Source organism: Equus asinus, chromosome 29, assembly GCF_041296235.1.
Source record: "Equus asinus isolate D_3611 breed Donkey chromosome 29, EquAss-T2T_v2, whole genome shotgun sequence".
Lineage (NCBI taxonomy): Eukaryota > Metazoa > Chordata > Mammalia > Perissodactyla > Equidae > Equus > Equus asinus.
In genome coordinates, this window is record NC_091818.1 from 33,098,651 (window position 1) to 33,110,978 (window position 12,328).

Here is a 12,328-nt window from a genome sequence, read left to right on the forward strand (position 1 = left end):
TCGCAGCATCACATCGTGGGCTGCTGCTGCTGCTGCTGCTGCTGCAGACATGTTAAAAATTGCTTTGCTTTATCCCGCAGGCTCTTTTGAGATGATTTCTTGGGTAAGAGTACCAACCACGACAAAGCACTCCCGGGGAAAAGAAGCATTCGCTTTGCCGTTTTAGAAACTTGTTGCTTAATGCTATTTTGAGTGATGTGCTTGCAAACAGGTGCTAAGAGCCCCTAGAAATAGGTTCCCACCAACGCCTCCCCCTGGCTCTCCGGTGCCTTTGGAATCTAAATCGGGGAAATTGTTTGTTTGTTTCTTCATATCTCCTCATGGCAACTGTGGAATTTTTTGCCCACGGGGTGATTGAATATGATCTTTTCTCTAGGTGCCCACGCATCTGGTCAGATTCCCTGTAGAAGCAGCTGAGAGCTTTGCTGTGGCCTTTTGTGACATTTGGACCACAGAGCTGGAGGAAGCTCATCTCCCAAGTACAGTCCCTAGGGAGCCCCTGTCAGGCCTTGTCCAGGCATTTCTCTGGGTGTGGACCACTGACCTACTTTAAGCTGCTCTCTGATTTCCATCACATTAAGAAGGTCATCCTCTTAGCGTATTTACGCAAACAAGGACAGTGGCATCCTCTTGCTTTAGCCTGAGTGACTTTTTGCTTGATCTAGGTTCAGAGTTTGCTTTTGCTGTCATGTTGCTCCAGCCTCCTCCTCACTGAGCGGCCCCGATGCCCGGGGAAGGCTGGCGGAAGTAGCCCGCGTCGGGCTTGGTCTTGGCGTGGGAATGTTTCTAACAGTTACACGGGAGGTTTTACGAACAAAACACAAGTGCTTCTGCTGTGTGTATTGATCTATGTGTCTGCCAGTGTCTGGAGAAAGCACAGTGCAGCTTTGCGAGGCCTGATGAGTTTATTCAGGCCACTTGGAAGAGGAGCCCGTGGAGAGCCTGCCTCGCAGGTGGGCAGCTGGGTTAAGTTAAGAGGGACAGCTATCTTGGTTCTTTGTTACCTCAAATGCCATTTGGGTGCCAGAGGCATTTGAAGTGCCTGAGATCTCATGGGCCTCTGCTGACTTCTGATTTCACTGGGGGAAAAGGATTCGAAAGAGTGGAAGTTGTTTTCTAGAGAAATTACTCTGTCTGGGTCTTCTTCCCTCACTAATTCTATTGTCTGATGATACTTTATCCTCCATTGTCTACCTGTGGTCACACAAGTGATGGGAAAGGCTCTGAACATTTGTGACCATGGCAGGCACTGAAGTGGTGGCAGTATCCATGAGGGCCAGGAGGCTCCCAGGAAACTGGGAGTTTGAGTTACGTGCAAAAAAATATAGGTCCACACACCCACATGCAGGTACGCATGTGTATATGAGCTAATATTGTTTCATAGAAATAAATCCTGCATTTTGTTAATAGAGACAAGAGAAACATTCTTGAAAAATAGCTTCGGAGAGAGCTGCACGTGCCTGCAGATGTCTGCTCTTAATTCTCCCCTGTCTTTCTGACCGCTTGGCTATGTGTCTGTTTTACTGGGAGCCCCAAGGATAAATCCTCGGTACCCCATCAGAACGCATGCCCCTCAGCATCCGGGTTCTGCCACTGCAGCCACGCACACACACCCGGGTTCTCCTGTCCTGGAGGTCTCTGCAGCTCATACTTGATCTCCGTTTTTCAGCTGCCTCTGACCTCAGATCTCACCTCAGCGCTCACCTCTTGCCCGGATTAAAGGATTGTGTGCGCATCTCTCTTGGAAGCCAGGGGAAATAGCTCTTGACACGGTGATGGACCATTAGGTAGAGAACCCTGGAGGACCGTGTGTAATCGGAGTCAATGGAAGTTTTCTGGTTCACGTTTGGTTCAGGGGAATTTTCCCCTATGGACTCTGCTGCTTTTTTTATTTTTTCAGGGTAAACCCCAAAGTAATTGCTTCCCTGACCTATGACATGATGAGTCTCAAAATTTATAAGCAAGTCAAGGAGGAAAGGATGGAGGAAAAGAGGCCATTAGCAGAGTTGCTTTGGCTGTGAGTTCAGGAAGGAAGCTGTAAACATTATTTATTAACCAATCAATCAGCCGATCACTCCTCCGTCTTTGTGGAGTGCTGCTAACATGGGATGAGGGCAGGAACAGGACCGGCTAAACCCAAGTTTGGGGGCAGGTTGGTACCAGATTGCCTGATGGCAGTTCTTGATACTGTGTATAGAATCTCTGGATGCAGGGACCCGGGAGAAAGCAAAGCCGCTTGCTTTCGGATAAGGAGGCAGCCAGAAGTTATATTCAGTGTCGACTCTAAATGATTCACAGCAGAAGTTGTTTATTTGGTTATGGAAGTAGCAATGAGCCTGGAGTTAGACAGCCCTGTACCCTGTTCCCAGCTTTGCCACTTGCTGGGGTGATCTGGGCATGTTGCTTACTCTCTCTGTGCCTTAGTTGTGTCATTTGCTAACCAAGGGCATTGTACTCATCCCTAGGGTCCCTTTGAGGTTTGTTAAACACCATTTGAGACCTCTAGGAATGGTGTCAAGAGCAGAGCTCCTTGATATGCAACTCTAACACTTTAGTCAGCATTGTGTCTTATTTCCACACATGCACAGCATTGCTTTTAGATGGTGAATTTGTTCCATCCATATGGCTTTTATGCCAGGGCAAGTATGTTTTATATTATTTACTGGAATGGGTGATCATTTGGGTTCATTCATATTCTGCTGTCAGGAGTCCTACCCCATGGGAGCCTAATTTATTCTGTTGGACAAGACCAGATGACCTTTGCCCAGTACCTAAGGTGCCTCTCCAAGCTGGTGCTGGGTTTGGGGCATCAGGGAGGGTCCGGGTTGAAGCACACATGGACTGTCTTGAAGGAGGAGGATTTCACTGATTCTTTCAATGGAGAGTTAGCCCGGGGGGTGATGAGTGTCTGTGCAAGACGGAGTTCCTCAAACAACCGAGGAGGGTTGGACTAGGAGAGGGGACAGGTGCCAGGGGTGGAGACAGCTTCACATGCCATTGAAAAGCCCACCTCCTCCATCTTTGCAGAAATCTTGGGAAACAAGGAAAGATACTTCTGTGTTCGCTACACTGCTGGGAGCCTTCAGCCTAGTGTGACTAATTACAGGGCAAGAAGCTCTTGGCCATGTGTCATTTGCTGAAGTCACGTGATTTGGGGAATGCTGCAAGGACTGGAACATGCTAAAGCCAGGGGTTCTTTGATCATTTCTTTAGTGACATGATAGAGGTGCATAACCAAGGGACTACAGAGGTGGTATTATGACCTTTTGGCTCTTAGATTCAGAAAGCTCGGACAGTTAGATTAAAATATATTTTAATGTAAGTTAGCTGGCTAGGTAATAATGCAAATTTTGCTTTTCTAGGAACAAAGTGTCTTTACATACAGTATCTCATTTAATCCCTTCAACAATCCTATTTTTGAGACAAAAAAGTTTGATAATCAGAATTTGGGAACCTGTCAATGGTCATACGACTGAAATTGATGGAACAAAGTCTCAAAATCAAGGTCCCCTGACTCTGAAGCCAGTATGTTCTCTGATATCATATCAAAGCTTGAGAACTTGACTACCAAGATCTTCTAACACTTTGGATCAGCCCCTCCAGGGAGCCATTCTGCATTTTTCACATTTCTGGTTGGGTAATCCTATACTCCTGTTTATCATTATTTTTTTCCACGTTGAAATGTAAAATGAAAAAGTGATACCACAAGTCCAGCTTGAGACATCTGGTTTAACTCTAGTGAAAAGAAATATTTTTATATCCATGAAAGTCTTGCCATGTTTTCAAGGTCCCATTCTCTTGGACTCCATGTCTAAGAAATTATCAAGAGGTTTACAATAGGAAAATTAGAGATATAAAAACTCTAATTCATAAGTCAGAAAAATTAGTGGGTGATTATTCTCAATGAATGAAAGATGTGACCTAGATTATCCTGAAGGTTCTTTCCATTCCAAAAATTTGATTTCAGGCATCTGGGATTCTTTTGAAAAGACTAGCTCTCTGGTCTATTTTGAATAGATTCCTATTGATAAGTTGCTGTTCTATAACTTTCTCTCTTTCATTTCATTTCGTTATAGATTCTTCTTTCCTCAGCCATTTTCCTCATTTGGACATTTTCCTTTTCAATTAGCCAACAAATATTTGCTGAATATCTACTCTGTGCAAGAAGAATACAAGCTAGTTGCTGGCTTTAGTGAACTTACAATCTAATTGGATAGACAAGATAGAGATACATGGAAACTATAACAGTACGAAATTCACAGAACAACTTCAGAGAATCACATAAGAGCTGTAATAAGACAATGCATAACCCATCACCATGTGAGCTCTGGGGGCTCTGAATTCAAAACCCTGCTTGTCAGCATGGAGGAATTGGTTCTTTAAGTTTAGGTAATATGCTGAGGAATGGATGAGTTAAGAGAGTGGATGTGAGGTAAGGAGAGTGAATGAATTATGGCAGAGTCTAGATTGTGTTTGGAAGAAGGAAAGCAGACTGGTTTGGATAGAGTTCCTACAGGTGACAAAGGGTTACAAGATCAGAAAGGCACGTTGGGCTTGTGACCAAGATCCCAGTTATGTTACTATCACCTACTTTTCCTCTAAACGTGACCTGTGACAGGACTCTATTCAGAATTTTTAATAAGACCATGGATTTTCTATGGATCCCAATTGGCAAAAGGCACAGGATAAAACGGAGTTCTGTCTTGAGGAATCTTGCTCTAGTTAATCGTAATAACCCTCATGTTTTTCAAAGTGCCTTTGTGTCTGTTGTCAGGGCGGGTACTACATCTTTCTATCATATGCTGAAGCCGAGATCCGGAAAAGTTAAATGTCTTGCCCAAGATGACTCAGCTCATTTGTGATGAAATTGAGATATTCCCCAGGTTTCCATGATGGTTAACTCATAAATTTGAAACTGTGATATTGATGATCTTTATGGAAATTCAGAGAATCATAATAACGTGATAATGCAGAGTGGGGCCGTCTAACATGCTGTATGCAGAGTGGTGTCATCTAAGCATGGGGCCCAGACAGGGACCCTGGATGTTCAGGTCTACCGGTGTGACTGGTTCTTAGATTATTTATCTTTCTGGTTTATTTAAAGTAGGATACATGTCAAAAAGTCTCTGGGAAATGTCACGTCATTGTTACATCTAAGTCAGTAGCTAAACTCCTTCTTAAACTCAATTATCCACCTTCTAAGGTATAATTTCCTAATGTGTATATCTTGATATTAATAATTTTTGAATTATTGAATTATCTGAAGTCTTGATATTAATAATTTTTGTAGTTGGTGTTGAATATACAAATTCATCTGTCTCAGAGCGTGAAATTTGAAATCAATGACAGTCAAACCATCTCTCTCAGATCATTTTTTGCTAAATATATTTTCATTTCATTTTAAGTCAAATCTCTCTCTCTGGTTGTAAGTGACAGAAAACTCAGACTCTCATTAGTTAAGAGGGAAAGGTATTGACTGATATAACTAGGAAATCCAAGGAATGCCGTAGCTCTAGGCAAAGCTGGATTGAGCACTTTGGGTAGTGGTGTCAGGACCTGTTTCTCTGCCTCTCCTCGTGTCTTGATTCTACTTTGCTCTCTGTTGACTTTAAGCTCTGGCAGATTCTTCCCCCCAGCAGCTCGAGGGTTACTTGTCCTTAGAGTTAGTGAACCCAGATAAATGAGCAGGACTTTCCTTAGCACATCATGTCTTATGGTCTATTTTGCCCTATTGGATAATAGGTTTGTCCCAGGTCAATCACTAGGTCCAGGAATGGGTTCTCTGACCAAGCAGGTTGCCTTCTTTGTCCAGGTCTGTGGTGAGGAAGAAGGGGAGTCAACTGGCTCATCACCTCATCTGAATCACATGGAGTAGAAAGGGAGGGTTCCAAAAGGAAAAGAACTCTTTTACCAAAAGAGAGGAAGGGATGATAGCAAGGCAAAAACAATGGATGTCCATTACAACGGTCTTTATATCTTGTATACCATTATAGGGTTCCTACAAAATCTTTCAGGAGGGTAAAGTGCCGGTGAACCCCAAACTGTAGCTTCAGTATCCCTCAAAATAGATATAAATGGAAAAGCCCATTGTCTAAATATTTATGCTAGGTTGAACAAGTCTTACCATCTGTAAAGTGGCATAATAATAGCTACCACATAACATTTTGGATAATCAATGAGATATGTATACAAAGTACATAACACTGTTCCTGGACCAAAATAAATGCACAGTGAGTATTCGCAGTTGCTTGCTTTATCTTAAAATGATAGGAAATGACCATCTACCCAAACTCATCTCATTGGGCTCCTGGCATGAGCTAGAATCAACTCAAAAGAAGAAGTTGCCCAATTCTCTCTTTCTGCATCCCATTCTCTGGACAATCAGCGACCCCCTTTGGACAACCAGCCAATGGTTTTAGAAAAACACATGCTCCGAAGGTCAGGTGCACCATCCCAGTCAGGAGCAAATTTAAATTTGCATTGCTGTCTTAAATAACTAACAAAATTTTCTTACCCTCTGAAGGGAGATGACTAAAATATGGGCTGCAATATGTTCTCTCTGGCAAATGCAAAATGTTTGTCATCCAGGCCTGCTACACATGATTGGGTGGCTATTAGTGCATCTCTGCTAAAAATTAATTGTACGGCTGCTTTGCAAAGTTTAATGGTAGTGTGGGGAGCATATGTTACCGGGGCAGGTAGCAGTTTCTCATCGAATCCTGTGCCAAAATATGAAGTCTAATGGAACATATGGTATTTAGCCTGGTCGTGATCAAAGGTCCTGGAAACGTGCTTGACTAGGACCATGTGGTACATACTGAGTGAGGAGGCTGAATTCCAATGTCAAGGTAACACTGGCCTGCAATTCACGTTGCATAGTAATGAGTGTCCTTTATAACCCTGGATATTGAAATCTTAGTCTCACAGGCTAGACCTGGAGAAGGAATTTCCTGAGCCGTAGATCCAATTCCTCTCTCTCCCCAAGCAATGTCATTCAAGCTCATGGTTTTAACTCTTTGTAAACTAATGACGCCTAATCATGTCTTTGGCTCAGGCCATGCCCCCAAGCTCCTGATGGCTACCAATCCAAATGCTTGTCAGATTTATCCTCCTGCTGTGCCACAGGCACCTCAGACTCAATTCACCCAAAGAGGACTCGTGATCTCCCTGGTCTGCACGTCTTACCTCAGTTGGTGGTAGCACCATTTTCACTGTCATCCCAGGATTCACCTTTGACTCCTTCTTCTCTCTCATCCACCCTGTCCAGTTATCACCAGGTCCTGTTGCTTCCACTCCCTCCCCCCACTCTCCTCCCTCTGCCTCAGTTCAAGCCCTTCATCTCTCAGACCTGGGCTATCTGCAGAGCTGCTCACCTGGTCTTCCCGATTCTAGTCTCTTTACGCATTGTCTGTCCTCTTTACATTTTCCAGAGTGATGTTTATAAAATGAAGGTCTATTTTCTCTACCTAAAATCCTCTGATTACACCTGATTATACATACGATAAGACTCAAGCTTTCTAATTTACCACATTAGTCACTTCAAGCTCTGTCCTCTGCCTACCTGTCCCACTGTTCCCTCCTAATCCCTCAAAATTCCTACTCCAGCCATGTTGAACTATTCCTGCCCCCCACAATGCCACACTAGCTCATGCCTGTGCACTTGTGAATGTACTCTTTCACTATCGGATTGCCACTCTTTCGCTTTCCTCACTCTCTCCTTGATTCCATTCATCTATAAAATTTTCCTCCTATCATTTCACTTATTGATCACATTCTAGATATTTCACTTTTGTATCTGTTTTCCTTAATAGGATGTGAGCACATCAACCGTGTAGAGTATTTCTCATTCATTCATTCAACAAATATTTATGGAGCAGCTACTATCTTCCGGACACTGTTTTAATGTGAGGGACGCAGGAGAGAACAAGACAGACAAGGCTTTTGCTGTCCCTGAGCTCATAGTCTCCTGGGATGAGATAAAAAATAAATACATCGGAATAAAATGTCAGAGAGTAATAAGTGCCCTATAGTGAATTAAAAATGATGATGGGCAGACAAAGCTTAGGTGACAGCTTTAGGTTGAGTGATCAAGGAAGCCTTCTCTGAGGAGGTGGTCTTTAAGCTGAAAGGTGACTGGCAACAAGAAAACAATGGTGGGAGGCTATGGGCGGGGTATTCCACCAGGGTAAAATCCTAGGACCAGGAGTTTAGCAAGTCCCAGCACCTTGCCCCATATTCTATATATTTGGTAGATTAAGGTATGAATTGATCATTCCTGGAAGTTTATCACTGGGAACAAGCTCTGGGAGGATTGAAGTGAGTGTAACACATGCCCCTCACCTCAGAGCTTGCATCTCATTAGAGAAATAGAATTACAGAAATGGCCCCATATTAAAGGGTGTGGGACCTACGATGTGTAGGAAGGAAGTCAGAGGAGTGGTAGGGGAGGCACAGGGGAGAAAGATCTAGAGATCCAGTTAAGACAGAGTCTGCGGAGGAAAAGGACCTCAAGCCATTCAGATGGGTGCATTTTTTTCAGCTTTATTGAGATATAATTGACTTATAAGGTTATATAAGTTTAAGGTGTGCAATGTGTTGATTTGATACACTTATCTATTACAATATGATTACTGCCATGGAATTAGCTAACAGCTCCATCGTCACATATTTACCATTGCTTTCTTGTGATGAGAACATTTAAGTTCTACTCTCTTAGCAACTTTCAAGCATATAATATAGTATTGTTAACTATAGTCACTATGTTGTACATCACATCCCCAAGACTTATTCATCTTCTAACTGGAAGTTTGTGCCTTTGACCAACATTTCCCATCTCCCCCACCCCTCAAGCCCTGGTAACTGCCATTCTACTCTGTTTCCATGAGTTTGGCTTTTGTAGATTCCACATATACGTGATATTATACAGTATTTGTCTTTCTCTGTCTGACTTATTTCACTTTAGCATAATGCCCTCAAGATCCATCTATGCCATCTATGCAAATGGCAGGATTTCCTTCTTTTTTGTGGCTGAATAATATTCCATGGTATATATATATCACATCTTCTTTATCCATTCATTCCTTGATGGACATTTAGATTGTTTCCATGTCTTGGCTATTGTGAATAATGCTGCTAGGAACATGAGAATGCAGCTATCTCTACAAGATCCTATTTTCATTTCCTTTGGATCTATACCCAGAAGTGGGATTGGGGTGGATTTATTTTTGATGGAGGAGAGAAATCTTCCCAGAAAAAGGAACAAAGTGATAAGGGAAATTCAGGAGAAAATGATTATGAATGGTCAATGGTGATGGGACGAGGGCAGAGGTGGGAGTATCTAGTAGGAGAGGATTTGCGCTGTGGAGGAGGAGAAAAACTGGCTAAGCAAGTTGGGACCAGATGAGGGAAGACAGTTACAAATGCCCCTGTGAGGACCTGGATCGGAGCCACAGGCACTTAGGAGCCTCTCCGAGTTCTTGGATGGGGACTGACTTAACGGGCATGGAGGTTGGGAGATTTAGTCTAGCGGTGGGGATGCAGGGTGCCTGGGGAAATGGGAGGGAGGAGCCAGGTTAGAGTCAATTGCATGAATTCAGGTGGGAGATGAAGAGGCAGCATGGTGGTGGGCTGTAAGAAAAGAGGAAAGTGGATGAATTCAAGGAGCGTTCTGAGGACCATAGGGTAGATTGATGATAGAGGACCATGCACAGGGAGGAGTCAGCCAGGACCACAGAGTGTTGGATAGTGGAGCTGCAGGGAGTGGTGACAGGGTGGGAAATACAATTTGAAGAAGAATAGGCTGCAATTAACTTAGATCATTGAGTTGAAGGTGCTGAGGTTATAATGGGATTTCCCAGCAGAGAAAGCTGATGGACAGTTGGAGATATGGGTCACATTGGTTCTGTGATCAGATTTGGGGGAGCAGATCTGGGCATGAGGCTAGAAGCACAGCAATCCTGAAGAAGGATGGTAGAGAGAAAAGAATAAAAGTTCAAGCCTGTGAAAGAGGAATTCTAACAGCCATGGTTAGAACAAGTTCATACCACATTGCTATACAAAGCCACATTTGGACCAGATCAATGTTACCTTGACTTTGGAATTAATTTTCCTTACGCTAAATGTGCCACATGGCCTCAGTGAAGCAGCCTGGGAGCCTTTTTGCTAGATGTAGGTTAAATGCCGTTCCATTAATTGACTGCACTTCCTTGCAGATTTCTGTAGGGCATGGCTGAGCTAGGAATGTACACATGCAAACTCTTACCCAACTTCACCAAGCTGTTGGATGTATCGTGTGTGTGTTCCAGTTATTACTACTGCATAATAGCTACCCCACACTTTGTTACTTAAAACAATCATTTTATTATGCTCACCAATTGGAGTGCCAACAGGTGACAGTGGGGATGGCTTGTCTCTGCTCTGCAATGTCTGGAGCCTCAGCTGGCAAGAGTCAAAGTCTGGGGTGACTCAACAGCTAGAGTCTGGAATCTTCTGAAGGGTGTCTCCACTCACATGTCTAATGGTAGGTGTTGCTGTCAGCTGGACTACAGCTGGTTCTGTTGACTGCAGCACTTGTCTAGGGCCTCTTCATATAGCCTGGGCTTCCTCACAACATGGCAGCTTCAGGGGAATTGGACTCCTTACGTGGTGGCTCGGGGCCCAAAACTGAGTATCTGAGCTAACAAGGTAGAGCTATATGACCTCAGAAGTCACACAGACTCACTTCTGCTGCATTTTCTTAGTTTTAAATAAGTCATTATCGCTAGACTCAAAGGGAAAGGGTATGGATCCCACCTCTTAATGCAAGATGTCCGCATATTTTAAGACACGTTTAAAACCACCACAGTGTGTGTTCATTCTGTGTAACTTGAGAGTCTTTTACTTTTTGGTCTTTGAGGGTCTTTTACTTTTTGAATTGCTCACAACTTGTCTATAGGACTTTGCTCAGAGGAATCATCCCATAAATATTGATTGGATGATAGGTTGATATTGGAAGAAGCCAATTTTTAATTTTTTTTGCTTGTTAGCAAAGAGTTGCCTTTGAGTTTTCGGATTTTCATCCAAATTCTAAACATCTAGGGAGTAACATGTGTTTAGTGCTTTATGTTATGCCTTCAGAGAATGCCCAGAGAGCGTATGAATCATGGGGAGTGGCCTGGTCTGCCTGCTCTGTGACCTCTAAGGTCCGCTGGTCTAGTTCCTGCCGCTGATTGGGAGCTAATAAAGCAGTAGTGTCGCCTCCTTCACATGCTTGGTATTTGGACTAATAAGTTGTTTTGTGCCTTTATTGCCCATGTGTCAGGGCAAAAGAAGGGACCTAGTTTGGTATTAGACCTGAAATGCTTTTTTTTTCCCTCGTGAGGAGTGTGAACATAATTGAGCCATAATGAACATGGCTGAGGTCGTTTCCCAGGGATTAATGAGAAGGAGAGTATGTTCATGGCCTGAGGCTTAGTCTTTGGTCATTAACCTAGTTGGTCATTAATATTGTCCCGGAATGCTTTATGTTAGGCCATTACAACTACTGCCATATGCTGCTACAATTGGGAACATGAACATTACCTGTATCAACAACTATTTGTTTCCTCTCCATTCCCCACAATTACCGAGCCAGGCGACCTTTTAATACACACTCCAAAGGCATGAAGCACCTAGGGCAGGACAAATTTGAAGCTTCTCGTCTCTCCTCTTCCTCCCTCTCGTCCCCTCCCCTCTCTTTCCCTTCTCTTTCCAAAAACATTTATGGAGCTTCACAATCAGAGGGACATCATGGAAAGCACTGAGGACACAGGATACATGTGTAGATACCGCCTGGTCCCTGCTCTCAAGAAGTTTAGAGTTTGGTTGGAAAGGCCAATAAACAAACAATTCCAACACAGTGAGATAAATGTGAAGACTACGAAATTGTCAAAGTGCTATAGAGAACAGGAGCACAGAGCAGGAACTCATGTTTCAGGTGAGTTTTGAAGAATTAGGGGTAGGGTAAGCAGATGGTGGTGGTGAGATGTTCCAAGTATAGGGAAGAGCACCCACAAATGCAAATGAGAGAGTTGCACGTTCCAGCAACTATGTAACATAATGGTACGGAGAAGGCAAAAGGTGTGAAGGCCAAAATCCTGGCTAGGGGCAGACACAAAATGTCTTCTGAATAAGTGGTAAGAAGTTTGAACTTTATCTTGAATTCTACTAACAGTCATTAATGATTTTAAGCAGGGAATTACATGATCAGAGTTGAGATATAGAAATAGCACTCTGGAAGTAATACAGAGAATGGCCTGAGAAAAGGGGTGAACCTGAGGGGAGGGAACCTGGATGAGAAGATATGAAAGTC

At 43.3% G+C, this 12,328-nt stretch overlaps 1 protein-coding gene across 3 annotated transcripts in view; it reads left to right on the forward strand.

Moving 5' to 3' along the window:
• FRMD4A (FERM domain containing 4A) overlaps positions 1-12,328 on the forward strand; it is a 584,597-nt gene that overhangs the window by 923 nt on the left and 571,346 nt on the right. The window lies entirely within an intron of this gene.